Raw genomic sequence first — 14,221 nt, forward strand, 5'->3', positions numbered from 1 at the left:
CTAAGAAAATACACTGAATATAAATATTTAAACATTAGACAAAAGGTGAGGAAAGACTACAAGCTAAAACAAAGGGGTTAAATTTTAGTAAGCCTTGTGATTGACTCATTTTATGACCTGGAAGCAATTTTCAGGTCACAGAGACATGGAGGATGCAAACAGAATCAGATGAGGTGCTGAGTAGTAGATGCAAATATTAGTGTTAGGAAAGGCTGAAGCAATTAGAATTTTCAGATGTCAGTACCAGAAAAGAAGGAATTATACATGCAGAGAGCCCATAGGATTTGAAACTTTGGCTGAAGACTGATTTCCATACATGCATAGGAAGAAACTACCCAAGTACAGAGAAAGAACCATTGGAAAGCAATAAACCATACATGAGCAGAACTCATACAAGTTTGGCAATAGCTGCTGATCCTGGCAGCCAGAGTGGCAAGACCCCATAGGAAATGAGACATTTGTTAAATTCTTCAGAGTGGTATTGCCTTAGCAATGGAGCTAAAGAAATCCCAGAATAGATGCTTTCTGGAACTGACATAACAAAGGCTACTGAAAGACTTTAAAGCCTCAAGTTCATCTTGTCAGTTTATAGCGAGCCAAAACAGAATCCAAAACTCATTAAAAGAATATAACAAAATCCTCCAGTCAAGTAAAATTCACAATATTTGATATCAAACAAAAAAATTATCCGGCATGGAAATGAGGAGGAAAATATGGTCCTTTAGCAGGTATATTGATCAATAATAACACGCACTTATAATTAAACTTCTCTGAAAACTAGGAGTTAAAACAGAACTACTTCAACCTAATACATCAGAGAAACCTACATCATTGTTCAATATTCAATGAAATCCCAATCAAAATCTCAGTAGATTACATAACAGACGTTGACGAACTGGTTGTAAACTTTATGTGTAGAGTCAAAAGACCTATGATAGGCAATGCAAGATTGAAGGAGAATAAAAATGGGGGATTCCATTGGGTAATGGTTAGCACTCTGGACTGAGAAGAGAAAAGTTGAAACACTGACTATCCAATTTCAAGGTTCATATAGAGCTACAGTAATCAGGACAGAATAGTATTGGTGAAAGAATACACGAACAGATTCATGGAACAGAATAGAGGGCACAGACAGAAACCATCCCTCATAAATAGAGTCAATTGTCTCTTTGGGAAAAAAGCAAAGACAATACAATGGGACAAAGATCACCTCTTCAACAAAGGGAGCTGAAACACACCCATCAGACCTAGACGTCCTTGCTAAAACCACTATCGCACCACAGAGATTGTGCACACGTACAAAGCAGCACCTTCTGAGGACTTACACCAGAAGTTACCTACTGCAGGGCAAATATGTAACTAAAATGGTCCAGCTAGTCACTAAACAAACAAAAAGTAACATACATAGGTGTAATTTGTATAAAAATAATAGAACATAGATAAATAATAAATACAACTCTATAGGAGTAGTGTGTCTATATGTCATTGGAATTAGGATACAGGTTCTTTTAAATTAACATGTGTAAGTTTAAGATTAAACCCTATAGAGTCCATAGGAAAAAATCTCAATAAAAGTAGTGAAAATATCACTGAAGAACTTAAAAATTATCCTAGAATACATTCACTTATAAACAAAAAGTGCAGTAAAAGGAAATAAGGGTGACCAAAAATTATATGAAAAACATAGAAAATAAAATAAAATCGCTGACACAAATCCAACTAATATCAATATTAGAATTAAATATAACTGGATAAAACAATCCAATCAAAAGCCAGAGATTGTCAGACTGGATTAAAAAAAACATAATCCAACTGTATGGTACCTATCTATAGGCGATGCATTTTAGATTCAGAGATGCAAACAGTGAAATAAAAGGATGGAAAAAATACACTATATAAACAACAACCACAAGAAGGCTGGAGTGGCTGTACTAATATCAAACAAAACCAATTCAATTTTTTAAAAATGTTAATAGAGACAAAGGACATATTATATAATCAGGGAATTGATCCATCAGCAATATTAAGGATTATAAACAGATATGCACCTCATGAAAGTGTACCAAAATGCATGAAGCAAAACTGATAGAAATAAAAGGAGAAATAGTTAACCCACACAACATTTGGAGACTACAACACCACACTTTAAATGATGGATAGAATGACTAGACAGAAGATAATCAAGTTATTAGAAGACTTCAATATAACATAAAACAACTAGGCCTTGCAGACTTCTAAAGAACACTCCACACAACAACAGCAGATTATACATTTCCCAAGTTCAAAACACTGTCCAGGATACTCCACATGCCAGACCAGAAAACCAACCTCAGTGCATTTAAATGATGCAAATAATGTTCCTGGGCCCTAATGGAATGAAAACAGAAATCAATCTCAGGAAAAAATTTGGAGAAACTCACAAATATATGGTAATTAAAGAAATACTCAAATCAATCAATGAGTGAAAAAAGAACTCAAATGAGAAATTAGAAAAATACTTGGAAATGAAAAAAATAAAGAGACGTCATGCATAAACTCACTGGATGTGACTAAAGCAGTATTTGCAGTGAAATTTACAGCTAGAATGTAATGTCTACATTAAGATCTAAACTTCCAACTTAAGCACAGAAAAAAAAAAAGAAAATGAAACTTAAGTAAGCAGAGGAAAATAAATAATAAAGATAAGAGTGGAAATTAATGAAGAGAACAGGAAACTAAAAAAAAATCAAAGAAATCAAAAGCTTCTTAGGGAAATAGTTGAATGGCAAGTAAGAGCATAAGATGTTGAAAATCATTGTTATCAAGAAATTTTATACTGAAACCACAATGAAATGTGAATATATTCCTGTTATAAAGGATAACATTAAAATGGTTGTTTAGTTGCTAAAGTTAAAAAATATATATATCTGACAATATCAAAGGTAGGCTAGGATGGGGAACAGCCGAAACATGTATTCCTGGTACAAAATTACAATAATGCAGCCACTTTTAAAGAGAAACATTTTGTCAGTTTCTTATAAAATTAAAATTTGGAAGATACCACATTTTATCACTCAGAATCCCACATCATGTAAAGACATATGATTTTGTGTAAGTGACATTTGAAAATGACTGCTCAAAAGTTGTATTCATATTAGCCCCAAATCACACGAAACTCACATGCCCACCAATTGGCAAGTGTATAAATGAATTATGGTATATATTCATATAGTAGAGTATTACTTATCAATAAAACGAAAAGTGAACTACTAATGCATGCAATGACATGGATGGATTTCAAATGTGGTATGAAATTAGACACAAAAGACTACATACTACTTGGTTCCATTTATATGAAATTCTAGAAATGACAGAGAGTAGTTCAGTGTTTGCCAAGGGAAGATGTTGGGGTATGAGAATTCCTGAAAACCACTATGACGGCTTTTTTGGGGTGTTGGAATATTTAATATTATGATTGTGGTGATGATTACATGGGTTAATTTGTTAAAACTCATTCAATTCTACACTTAAATTTGGTGAATTTTACATTATATGTAAATTACATCTTAATAAAGCTAATTTAAATAGATGAGAGAGAGAAAATATGTTTATCTTAACACAGCTTATAGGATCTGAATCTGTTTTCTTTTCCTTTTCCTTTCTTTGATTGTATGAGAGAGTAACTCTTTCTCTTTCCTAATCAATACCTAGTCATTACGGAATAGACTATTTACTAAGTTTCAGAGCAGGCATCTGCATTTCATATTCTGTAACTGCCTATGGGCTGGCATATTTCTTACAACTGCTTTCAAAACCAAGCTAAGCTTTCTTTTTCAAAACATGTAAAGAATCATAACCTTTTAAAACATGACTATGCAGTGGTTTACACATGAGTAGAAACATACATCATGCTACACTGCCATAATTTGTGGAGTTGCATCATTTTGGTTAGAAGAAAACAGTGTAGAGTTTTAGCCAAATAGATATTCAAGAGCAAGTCACTAATTTTATTCATACATTTATTTTAAAAACTAAAATATTCAAAATGAGTGGCACATATTTGCTACTGGGTTTTTTCTTTCAGAATTATGTAAGGTTGAACATTATAGGGAGAAGAGATTATATCTGAAATGGTAATTAAAATAGGGTTGGAGTACAACCTAAGTGTCCATCAGTAGATGAATGGATAAAGAAGATGTGGTACATATACTCAATGAAATATTATTCAGCCATAAGAAGAAAACAAATCCTACCATTTGCAACAACATGGATGGAGCTACAGGGTATTATGCTCAGTGAAATAAGCCAGGCGGAGAAAGACAAGTACCAAATGATTTCATTCATCTGTGGAGCATAAGAACAAAGCAAAAACTGAAGGAACAAACAGCAGCAGACTCACAGAACCCAAGAATGGACTAACAGTTGCCAAAAGGAAAGGGACTGGGGGTTGGGTGGGGGTGGGAAGGGAGGGAGAAGGGAATAAGAGGCATTATGATTAGCACACATAATGTAGCAGGGGTGGGGCATGGGGAAGGTAGTACAGCACAGAGAAGACAAGTAGTAATTCTATAGCATCTTACTGCGCTGATAGACAGTGACTGTGGTGGGGTGTGTGGTAGGGACTTGATAGTGGGGAGAGTCTAGTAGCCATAGTGTTGCTCATGTAACTGCATATTAATGATAACAAAATTAAAAAAAGGGGTTGGAGTTGTTATATGAAGAAATTTGAGAGGACCATGCAAATAAAAATTAATACTGCACACAAGTTATTTTGTAAAGAAATATCAAAATCCAAATATAAGTTCTAAATTATACCCAAGATTTTGGCCAGAAATACCCATTACTGAAAACCAAATATACTTGTTAATAATAAAAAAGAAACATTTATTTTTTTATATATAACAATATTTATAGACTCATTTGACAATATACTGAAGATGTCCAAACAAATCTTATCTATTACAAAGTATTAAAAACTGTAGTGGGAAGTCTTAGATATAAATTGCAATTGGTGATAAGGTCCACTTTCAGAGATTATTTCTGTAAAAAGTAAGAGCTAATAATCTGACAATACTTACATGTTCTCTTACTGCCTAAAAAATGGGAGGTCTAAATTGGCTCTAAAATACATCTTCATAGGGACAACTTATCCATAAAGCACAACAAAGTGTTAAGGGCCCATGTTACCTTTAGGGGCCCATGGGTGTATTTTAATTTATTTTAAAATAAAATATTTTTAAAATGAGTTAGTTTGGCTGGATTATAGTTGTCTTTATACACCACACTCATATAATTTATTTATCATCTGATTCCATCACAATGGCCAACATTTGAGCACAGTTCATGGATCAGTGACTGTACAAATAACTGAGTATTGCGTGATGATACTGAATCTTTGTAATGGGCACATTGAGAGGGTGCCTACATCCACAAGCACACCAGCCCTGGATGGCAAGTAGACATGAGAGAGGGAACCACCGTGATACCTACAACTGAGCTGAATTATCTCCTGATTCCGCATGCCGGAAGTTGACAATTCCTGCCTTTTTATTTGAATTAGACCATATTTTTTAAAACATACATTGAAAGTAAATGGCCATTATTGGACCAGTCTTCCTGGCAGTGGAAAATAATCTCATTCAGGTTGTTAATTATGACTATTTATCCCACTATGGTTTGTTTTGCTCTGCTCTCTCTGAGAAATGCATCCTGCAGTGAACTTTATGTTCAGACACTCTTACAGGGTTTCCCCCTGTGCAGTTCTTAGCTCCTCACCCCCCATTGAAACGCAGCCTGTGGGAAGCCAAGATATTATTTCTTCACTGTTCATAATAATAATTACAATTTGTTTGTCAATGATTAATTACCAACTCTCCCCAGAGACAAAATCCTGTGCTTTCATATGCTAATATATGCCAAGCTGCCAGTGCTAACTCAGTTCTGTAATCCTAAAACTCACCTTAAGTGAAAGAATATCACTGTTTATTGCCAAAGATGTCATTTGTCTGACAATGAAATAAATATCTAAGAGTTTCAATGATAGACCTGCTTTTCAGCTGACAGATCCCTCCTTGTTATCAAAAGGCAAATATATGTCAATGCGTGCATTACTTAAGACTCATGAGATAATTGCTTCAATTTGCCTGACAATCTGATAATGTCATTTGCACAATTGGGAACGGTGTCAACACTGAATGAATGTTCTTGCATGATATTAAAGGTGTGAAGCACAGTTGGGGGGAAAAAGACTCCTATTGAGGTGTCTTCTGACAGATGAAATTCAAGACAGTCATTTGCCTCTTCAAATGTCTACATCCTTGACTTATACTTGATACTGGACTCATTACCACATGAGAGAGGAGACCCAAGTTTCTAGGTAGTTTAAGACAATGTGTAGGCTTTTCAATCACTGCCTTAAATTCAAAATCATACTGATACTTTCAAAAATGTCTGTAGAGTGGAAAGGCATATACATGTAATAAGCCCTGTGATGGCTGCAGAAGCATATGTTTTAGAATCAGACTCTTCTCATCCTCAATGTCAGTTAAACCAGTAAGTTTCATGACGTTGAGTATATTTTGTTTTGCTTGTGTAACTTTTCTCATCAGTGTTCTTATTTGCTTAAATGGGTGTACTACTACCTATTGATATGGAATTTTATGGAGATTAATGTGTTAATAAATGAAAAGCAATTATTACTATGACTGGCTCAGGTTAAAGATTTAGAATATTTTAACTGCCATTATTAACACTATTATGTGTGTATTTAGTCAAGTGCTTCATCTATCAAATGGCTCTAATAATACATCAGATTTATGCTAATTTCCTTGAAGTGTTGTGATGATCACATTAGAAAAATATAAATACCTTAGCATATTGTACAACACAAAGATGATTTTTGAAAAAAAAGTTTTCTTTATTTTCTACAATCAACATTTAAAATAGAAAAAAATTATATCTCTCACATGAAGGCACTGACAGGCTTCAAAACTAACTGCGATATATTTCTATTTTATTATTCACCTGAGCTGGTGCTAGCAGCAGATTCTGCCTGGAGTAATTGTTCAGATCAGTGGTCTATGGCCAAGGACAGAAGAAATGAGACTTTTAATTAATACAGAGTGGAAACCAGAGAGATATAATAGTTGGGGCATCTGCTAAACCATAAATCTCAGAATAGAAATGATCCTTTATTTCACTGCAATTCAATATTTGGAAATTACAGATTCAACATGAAGTTTATCTCAAATAAAACACTTAACTTAGAATGTGAGCCTATAGTGCATTAATGCATGCACAATTGAACGCCATCATCACAGAATAAAACAAGTAATAGAAGCTTAACATATTTTATTGAATTCATGCATTAATCACCCAGACATCTACTAACATGATAGTAAATGATTCATTTAAAAAAATAATAATTAGAAGACCTAACTTCTAAAAGAGTGAGAAAGAAGACATTTGCTCATGAGAACAGTCAACACATATTTGGAAGATTTATTGCAGCTACATCAATGTTAATTTTCTTAACAGAGGATAGAGTCAGAAGGAAAAAGTGTAATGTTACAAGAAAATAAAAGTAGATTCACCCAGAATTACCACATGGAGTCCAGGAATTAGAGGCAGGAATACGTGATGGTTGAAGGATAAATGAGCAACAGTTAGACTCCTACTTCCGCTATTCCTACCCATGCTGGTCTTGATGCAGAGACACTAGACACAGTGGAATATTGGGAGAAGAATAATTGTAAATAAAATAAGTGGTTAAGTGTGTTTATACTCACTGAAATGTGAGATTTATCTTACCCAGAATTCTTCCCTGCTATTTAGTTTCCAAGTTTCTGGCAGCCAGATTTATTGAGCCTACTTTAAGAGGGCCTTTTTTCTGTTTTTTTTTTTTTCTTTTAAAAGTTGAATGCTTCTAAGGAAAAAAAAAAGATTTTAGTTTTCTCCCTTCATCCTCCATGAGTTGTGCCAGTTGAAAAATACCAACCGCTACTGAAGCAGAGCTACCTAGAGAGAATGCACTTAGTGATTTTTCAATATAAACAATAACCCAACTGTCACCAGCTATTTAGACATTTGAGGAGGCTGCTGTCTATTATAAAGCTGGAGCTCAACACAAAGAAGACAAAAAGAAAGAAACTAAAGGAACATCATCTTTGAAGAGAAAATCAAAACCTCACATCAATAGTAATAAATGATAGATTTAGAAGAAGTAAAAAATATATTTCGATGAAGAAGATGTTATATAAAAGAAATGGAAAATAAGGAAGTTTTCTGTGGAATTAAAAAAAAAGATCCATGTGTTGGATGATAATGTCAAGGAAATCACTCAGAAAGTGTCACAGAAATAATCAGGGAAAGATGTGAAGAAGCATCCACAGAGATCTTCATTGAATCACATTTTGCAATAGTTAGACTCCTACTAGAAGTGAACCAAGTGATGAAATACAGTTTTAGAATCACACACTCAGACATGCTTTGTAATGGTATAGTCTCATACAGAGGAACTGAAAAATCTAAAAAAATAAATATCTATTAACAAGAGTTCCTAGTGGGTTTTCAGGTTACAAAGTAACAAATGGTTTTATTTTTTCAACTTATCTTCATTTTCTAAATTGTAGATGACATATATCATGAATAACATAACTTTGACAAATCTTATATATAATAGTAAAACTATATTTTTTTTCAGTTCTGGGTCCTTTACACCCTTTAGTAATTCTGTAAACTTCTCTGTCTAAGCAGGCAGTGTGACTATGCCATGTTGCCATGTATTCATTTGAAGCATGTATTGGGCACTTGACAGGTGTGCTAAGCACTGAGCTTTTGCTATCATGATACTTACATTCCAAAAGGGAAGACAGCTAAGAAGGAAGCAAACAAAAAGCATAAACATAGAAAGAAAATCATGGCTTAGAAAAGATGCCCTGAGGGAAAACAGGTTGATAGTAAAGAATACTAACTGAGGGTCAGGGAAGTCCTCTCACGAAAAGTTAACTTTTGACCTGATAAATTTGATGGAGTCATATAAAAGAAGTTCTGAGAAAGGAAAAGCAGTCCAGACATTTAACCTCCAAAGTCAGGGAATATAATCCAGAAACAAAAAAAAAGGTAAAAATATAATTAGCAAAGGGAAGGGAGACATGTGATAATTTTGGAAGAAATTGGGAGAAGCTGCAAGGAAGATTTTAATTATGATTCTAATCAAGAGGGATCCTTTGAGTTTAACCAGAGAATGGTAGGATAAATCTTACATATTTTGAAGACATTATGGTTGTCTGGTGATAAAACGCGTAAGAGGTGAGAGTGGATTCAGGAAATACTGAGAAACCGTTGCAGTACCCATGTAAGTAGGACGGCACAATGAACTCCAGCTGTCCCTCACAGGTTACTGGTTTCTTTCTATTCCTGGAAGTACTTCATCATGAAGAGTCAGCGAGCAATGTTACAACAGAGGCCTCCTACTCTAGATTCTGTTTTGCCAAGACACCTCTGCTCTTGAAAGGAGATGCCAGGGGACAGGGCCCACCAATCACCTGACAACACACCCCACTGATTTAGCACTGCATTTGGTAATGCTGTTAAGCAGCACAGTTCCAGGGGCTTAGGGGAAACACTGTGAACAAAGAGAATTTTGTTTTCACATTCTCATGCAACCCAATCTATTTTTTTTTTTTAGGGGGTTCTCCAGAAAATACTGGAAAACCTACTAGACAAATTCTAAAAGAGCTGTAACAACAACCCAATCTTTTTAATTGTATTATTACTATTAACTACAGAAAAGCAACATTACTTATGCCACAAATCATTTAGGATGCTGTGCTATCCTAGAGGTTTTGAAGGCCCCGTGAACAGGCCTGTTGAGTCAGCTTTGCCGAGCTGCGGCGCTCCGGACCGACGCTGCATTCTAAGGCACTCACCACACGTATTTCCAGGTGGTTCGCCGAGCTGGCAGATAAGGGAACTACTGTTCCAAGCCACTTAGTAGTAAGCTCCCCTGATACAAACCACTCATGCACCTTCCATTTTTTCTTTTTTTTTTTTTTGAGAAGTTCTGACATCCGGTTACTACCAAGCAGTGCCACATTAAAAAGTAAAACAGAATTTTAGACACTGAGCGTACTGTTTTTTACTTCATGCTTTTGAATTTTATTTCATTCAGAATTAATTTAGATAACAATCTACAATATAAAATAGGCAGGAGCTTTCCTCATCCAAATGGTAATTCAAACCCTTAAGAACAAATGTAATTTCTTTTGAAATTTTGCTATCTGATCCTTAAGGAGAATTCAGAAACTTCTGTCAAGTAAATGTTTTATTAAAACACGACACTCTAGAAAGAGGAACAATGTAGCACTTTTGAGATCAACATGATCTAGGTCATGACACTGTAGAAATCAAATTATTTATTTTGTGCTTGATATACTATGCATTCTTTCTCTTTTATTCCAAGTCATAAGGATTTGAGTGGACATTCGGCTGTTCAAGTACATAAACCATCACTTTAATGCAGGCATTCAAGACTACAAAGAGACTGATTGAGTCTGGTCCCAGCCAGTAAAGGGAAAACAGTAGAGCATAGTCAGAAGGCTGTTCCTAGCTTAACATTCTCTGATTCTGAAACTCTGATACTGCTATATGTCCTGGAAACATCATACGCCTTGTAACAGTCACCTCAACATGTGAAGTGAAAGTGGAAGAGAACAAACGTTGTATATACAACACTGTGCTTAAAGCTTTATAAGTGATGTATCACTTACCACATTGGAAAACTGCAATAGATAAGTATTATTCTAACAGTCTTTCAGCTAAGGAAGTTGAGCTTTTGTGTGGTTAAATTATTTGGCCAAGGTTATGCAGAATACAGAAAAAAAATCCATTTTGTTCTAATTGTATGGCTTATGCTTTTCTCTGCTATGTCAAATTATCTTCCACAATGAGTTCTTTTTAATTTCCTTTTCTGTAGAATTAACTAAAAGCCTTGTTACATATTAAATTGTTATGCTCCTCAGGCACACAGAAAGGACAAAGTCTCATGTGTTGCTTATGATTTCTGATTTGGCACAAACCCACTGTTTGCTGAAATATAGCTACACTCTGGCCACAGGAAAGAAAGGATGAGCATTTGTGTAAGGGAAATTCTAACTCACTGTATATAACAAAGGATCATGGCACACTTAATCTATTCATGGGATAGTAGATACATGTTATCCCTTGTGGCAACCCTAATCCATATGTAGAGATTTCCAGGAGGATTGTGCTGAAAATCTAAGATTGTGATGAGATTTATCAGAGAAGGACAACCAGGATCAATTCAGCACATTCTAACACAGATGGAGAAGGTGAAAAGGATGATGCTGTTCTTGTTACTTCCAGCTCTTCTCTCTACCACTCTGATAAAGAAGGCAAGAAGTCCAAAATGGAATCACTTATGCTGAGCCCCAAGTTAAGAGACTTACCTCAATTACAGTTTTGGCTCCCCAAAACCAGAATCTTAAACCAGTCAGTCAGGAATAGCCTCGTCAGCATGAGTGAGGTCACCTCCTGACAGACCCCTACCATCCCCTAAAGGAAGATAACTGCAATAACCAACTGATTTTCACCTTCCTACTCCTTTCTGCCAATAAAAGTTTTACATTTTGTACAGCTTCTCAGAGCTCATTTCTCTCTGCTAGATTAGATGCTGCCTGATTCATAAGTCACTGAATAAAGCCAATGAGATGTTTGAAGTTTACTCAACTGAATTTTTTAATGCCATTGATATAACTTTGGCCAAATAAATTTCTCCTTTCATTTCTCATTTTAGCATCATTAAAGTGGTGCTAACATCTCTCAGAGTTTTGAGAAGCATCCAATTAGTCATGTAACTAATATAAATTAGACATTGCATACCTAGCGTCCAGTTGTTTTGCTGCTATATTGTCTGGATGCACAGGTTCAATGAGCTGGAGATACTATGTATGTCATCTGGTCTACCATCTGCCTTCAGTAAACAGGTGACTCTTTTTGGATTGTCCCTCTTTCCATCTCATCTGGGAAGCACTGGCCATAAACATGCTTTGGAGTCCTATCTCTGCCACTACTCTGTGTGTTTGGGCAATTTATTCTACCTCTGTAAGTTTCAGTTTCCTCCTGTATCATATGTGATTTCTAGTAAAACAGCATACACTTTTCAGTACAGTTGTGAAGATCAAATCAGTTGAGAACATTTCTATATACAATGTGCCAAATACTTACTTAAAAAGTGGCTATATAATATGTATACAATAGTTTCTAATAAGGAGTTTCTATGTTTTTTACTGTCTCTAGGCATGAATCTTGAAAACATAATCATACAAAGCATTTCTCCTCTAGCCCATACATAAACTTTTCTTCCCCCAGATAAAAATCAAGCCAACTTTAGCTTATAGAAAGGCATTTCTCAGTGGGTCTTAGCTTATTCATTATATTCTAAATGCCAGTCCTTTTTGAGTTGTATTCCCCAGACCATGCTTATAAGACTGATCAAATATATATATATATACACATACACATGTAAATATGTAAATATATGTATAGACATCTATAGAATATAGTTTTATATTGCTTTTTATATCAATAAATGAATTAACCAGCAATATTTTCTAGTTCCAAAAATTTAAATACTTGGAAGTCTCAACCATCACCCCTGCAGAACTGTCTTTCCTGATCCCACCCATTAAATGGTATCCCTACACTGTTTTTGTTTCGTAGACTCAGTCATTGCTCAACGTAGTATTGACCTTTCTTCTTATTTGTTGTCTAACTCTGCTGGAATGTAAGCTCCATAAGGACAGAAATTCATCTAGTTAATTCTACTGCTTGATTCCCCAGCAATGATGAGAGTGGCTGGCTCATATGCTCAATTTTTTTTTTGACTTTTTATTTTGAAATATAGACTCACAAGAAGTTGAAAAGAACACTACAGAGATGTTTTGTATATCTGTAACTCAGTTTTCCCTAATGCTACCATCCTACGTGTTAATACCCTATGTAACTACAGTACATCATCAAAGCAGGAAACTGATAAAGCAGTTAAAACTGAACAGTTAACTAGCTTGCAGGTCTTACTAAGGTTTCACCAGTTTATGAATGAAATATTTTTGCATGCCTTTCTGTATAGTTCTATGAAATTTATTCATATTTATTTTTATAACCACCATGACAATCAAGATAGAGAACGATCCTCTCATCTCGAAGTACTCGTGCTGTCACTTTATTGTCACTCCCTTTTCCCCTTGCCTTATCCTAACAAACTGATCTGTTGTCATTTGTACTATGGCTTTCCAGAGAGTAAGAAATAATAAGATATACATAGAATATATAAATATATACGTAGGTAAAATATACATTATACATGTACACTGTTAACGATAAATTGGCTCACGGCAACACGTAAGCTAAGTCCTATGATCTGCCATTTGCCAGCGGGAGACACAGAAAAAATAGTGCTGTAATTCCACTCTGAGTCCAGATACCTGAGAACCAGATTAGCTAATGGTGTAAATCCCAGTCCAAGACCAGAAAATGTCCTGGCTCCAGTATATAGACATAAAGTCAAAGCAGCAAATTTCTCCTTCATTTACTTTTTTGTTCTATTCAGGCTTTCAGAGGGTGAGGCAATCTACTTTACAGAGCCCACAGATTCCAATGTTAATTTCATCTGAAAACACCCTCACAGACACACCACAAAATAATGTTTAATCTGAGCACCCCTTGACCCTGGAAGTTGACACATAAAATCAACAATCACACCATCTTTATGATTTTGTCATTTTGAAAATGTTATATGTTTAATCATATTATATATACATGTTTTAAACTTTTTTTCACTTAGCATAATATCCCTGAAATCCATCCAAACTTTTATGGGGACCAATTGTCTATTCCTTTTAACTGCCTATTATTTTCATTATTTGTATGAATTATGTCATTAAATAAGTCCCACTTTGTATGCTGTATCTTTTAAAACCATGTAAAGCCATTTGCATTTTGTCACTTTATATTAACATATTAACCTGCTGCTTTTCTTGACAAGGACACTGTGTATCTTTTGGCAAGTGGTGCAAATTCCTAAAAGGAAATTTTGATTGACTTTCATGTCAGCTGCCAGTCAATGGAAGGTCTCCATCTTTATGACTGTGAGTTTTCAACAGGGATATATGGTTTTTTACTATATATGGTTTTTCAATGCTTTCCAGAGTTGACATTTATC

At 34.9% G+C, this 14,221-nt stretch overlaps 1 non-coding gene across 1 annotated transcript; it reads right to left on the reverse strand.

Annotated features, from left to right (window-relative positions):
* Positions 1-9,666: 9,666 nt before the first annotated feature.
* Positions 9,667-9,728, reverse strand: LOC118973726 (U7 small nuclear RNA). The gene has a single exon (XR_005063249.1). It is a non-coding gene; the product is annotated as a U7 small nuclear RNA (small nuclear RNA).
* Between the last annotated feature and the right edge of the window lie 4,493 nt (positions 9,729-14,221).

Source organism: Manis javanica, chromosome 17, assembly GCF_040802235.1.
Source record: "Manis javanica isolate MJ-LG chromosome 17, MJ_LKY, whole genome shotgun sequence".
Classification (NCBI taxonomy): Eukaryota; Metazoa; Chordata; class Mammalia; order Pholidota; family Manidae; genus Manis; species Manis javanica.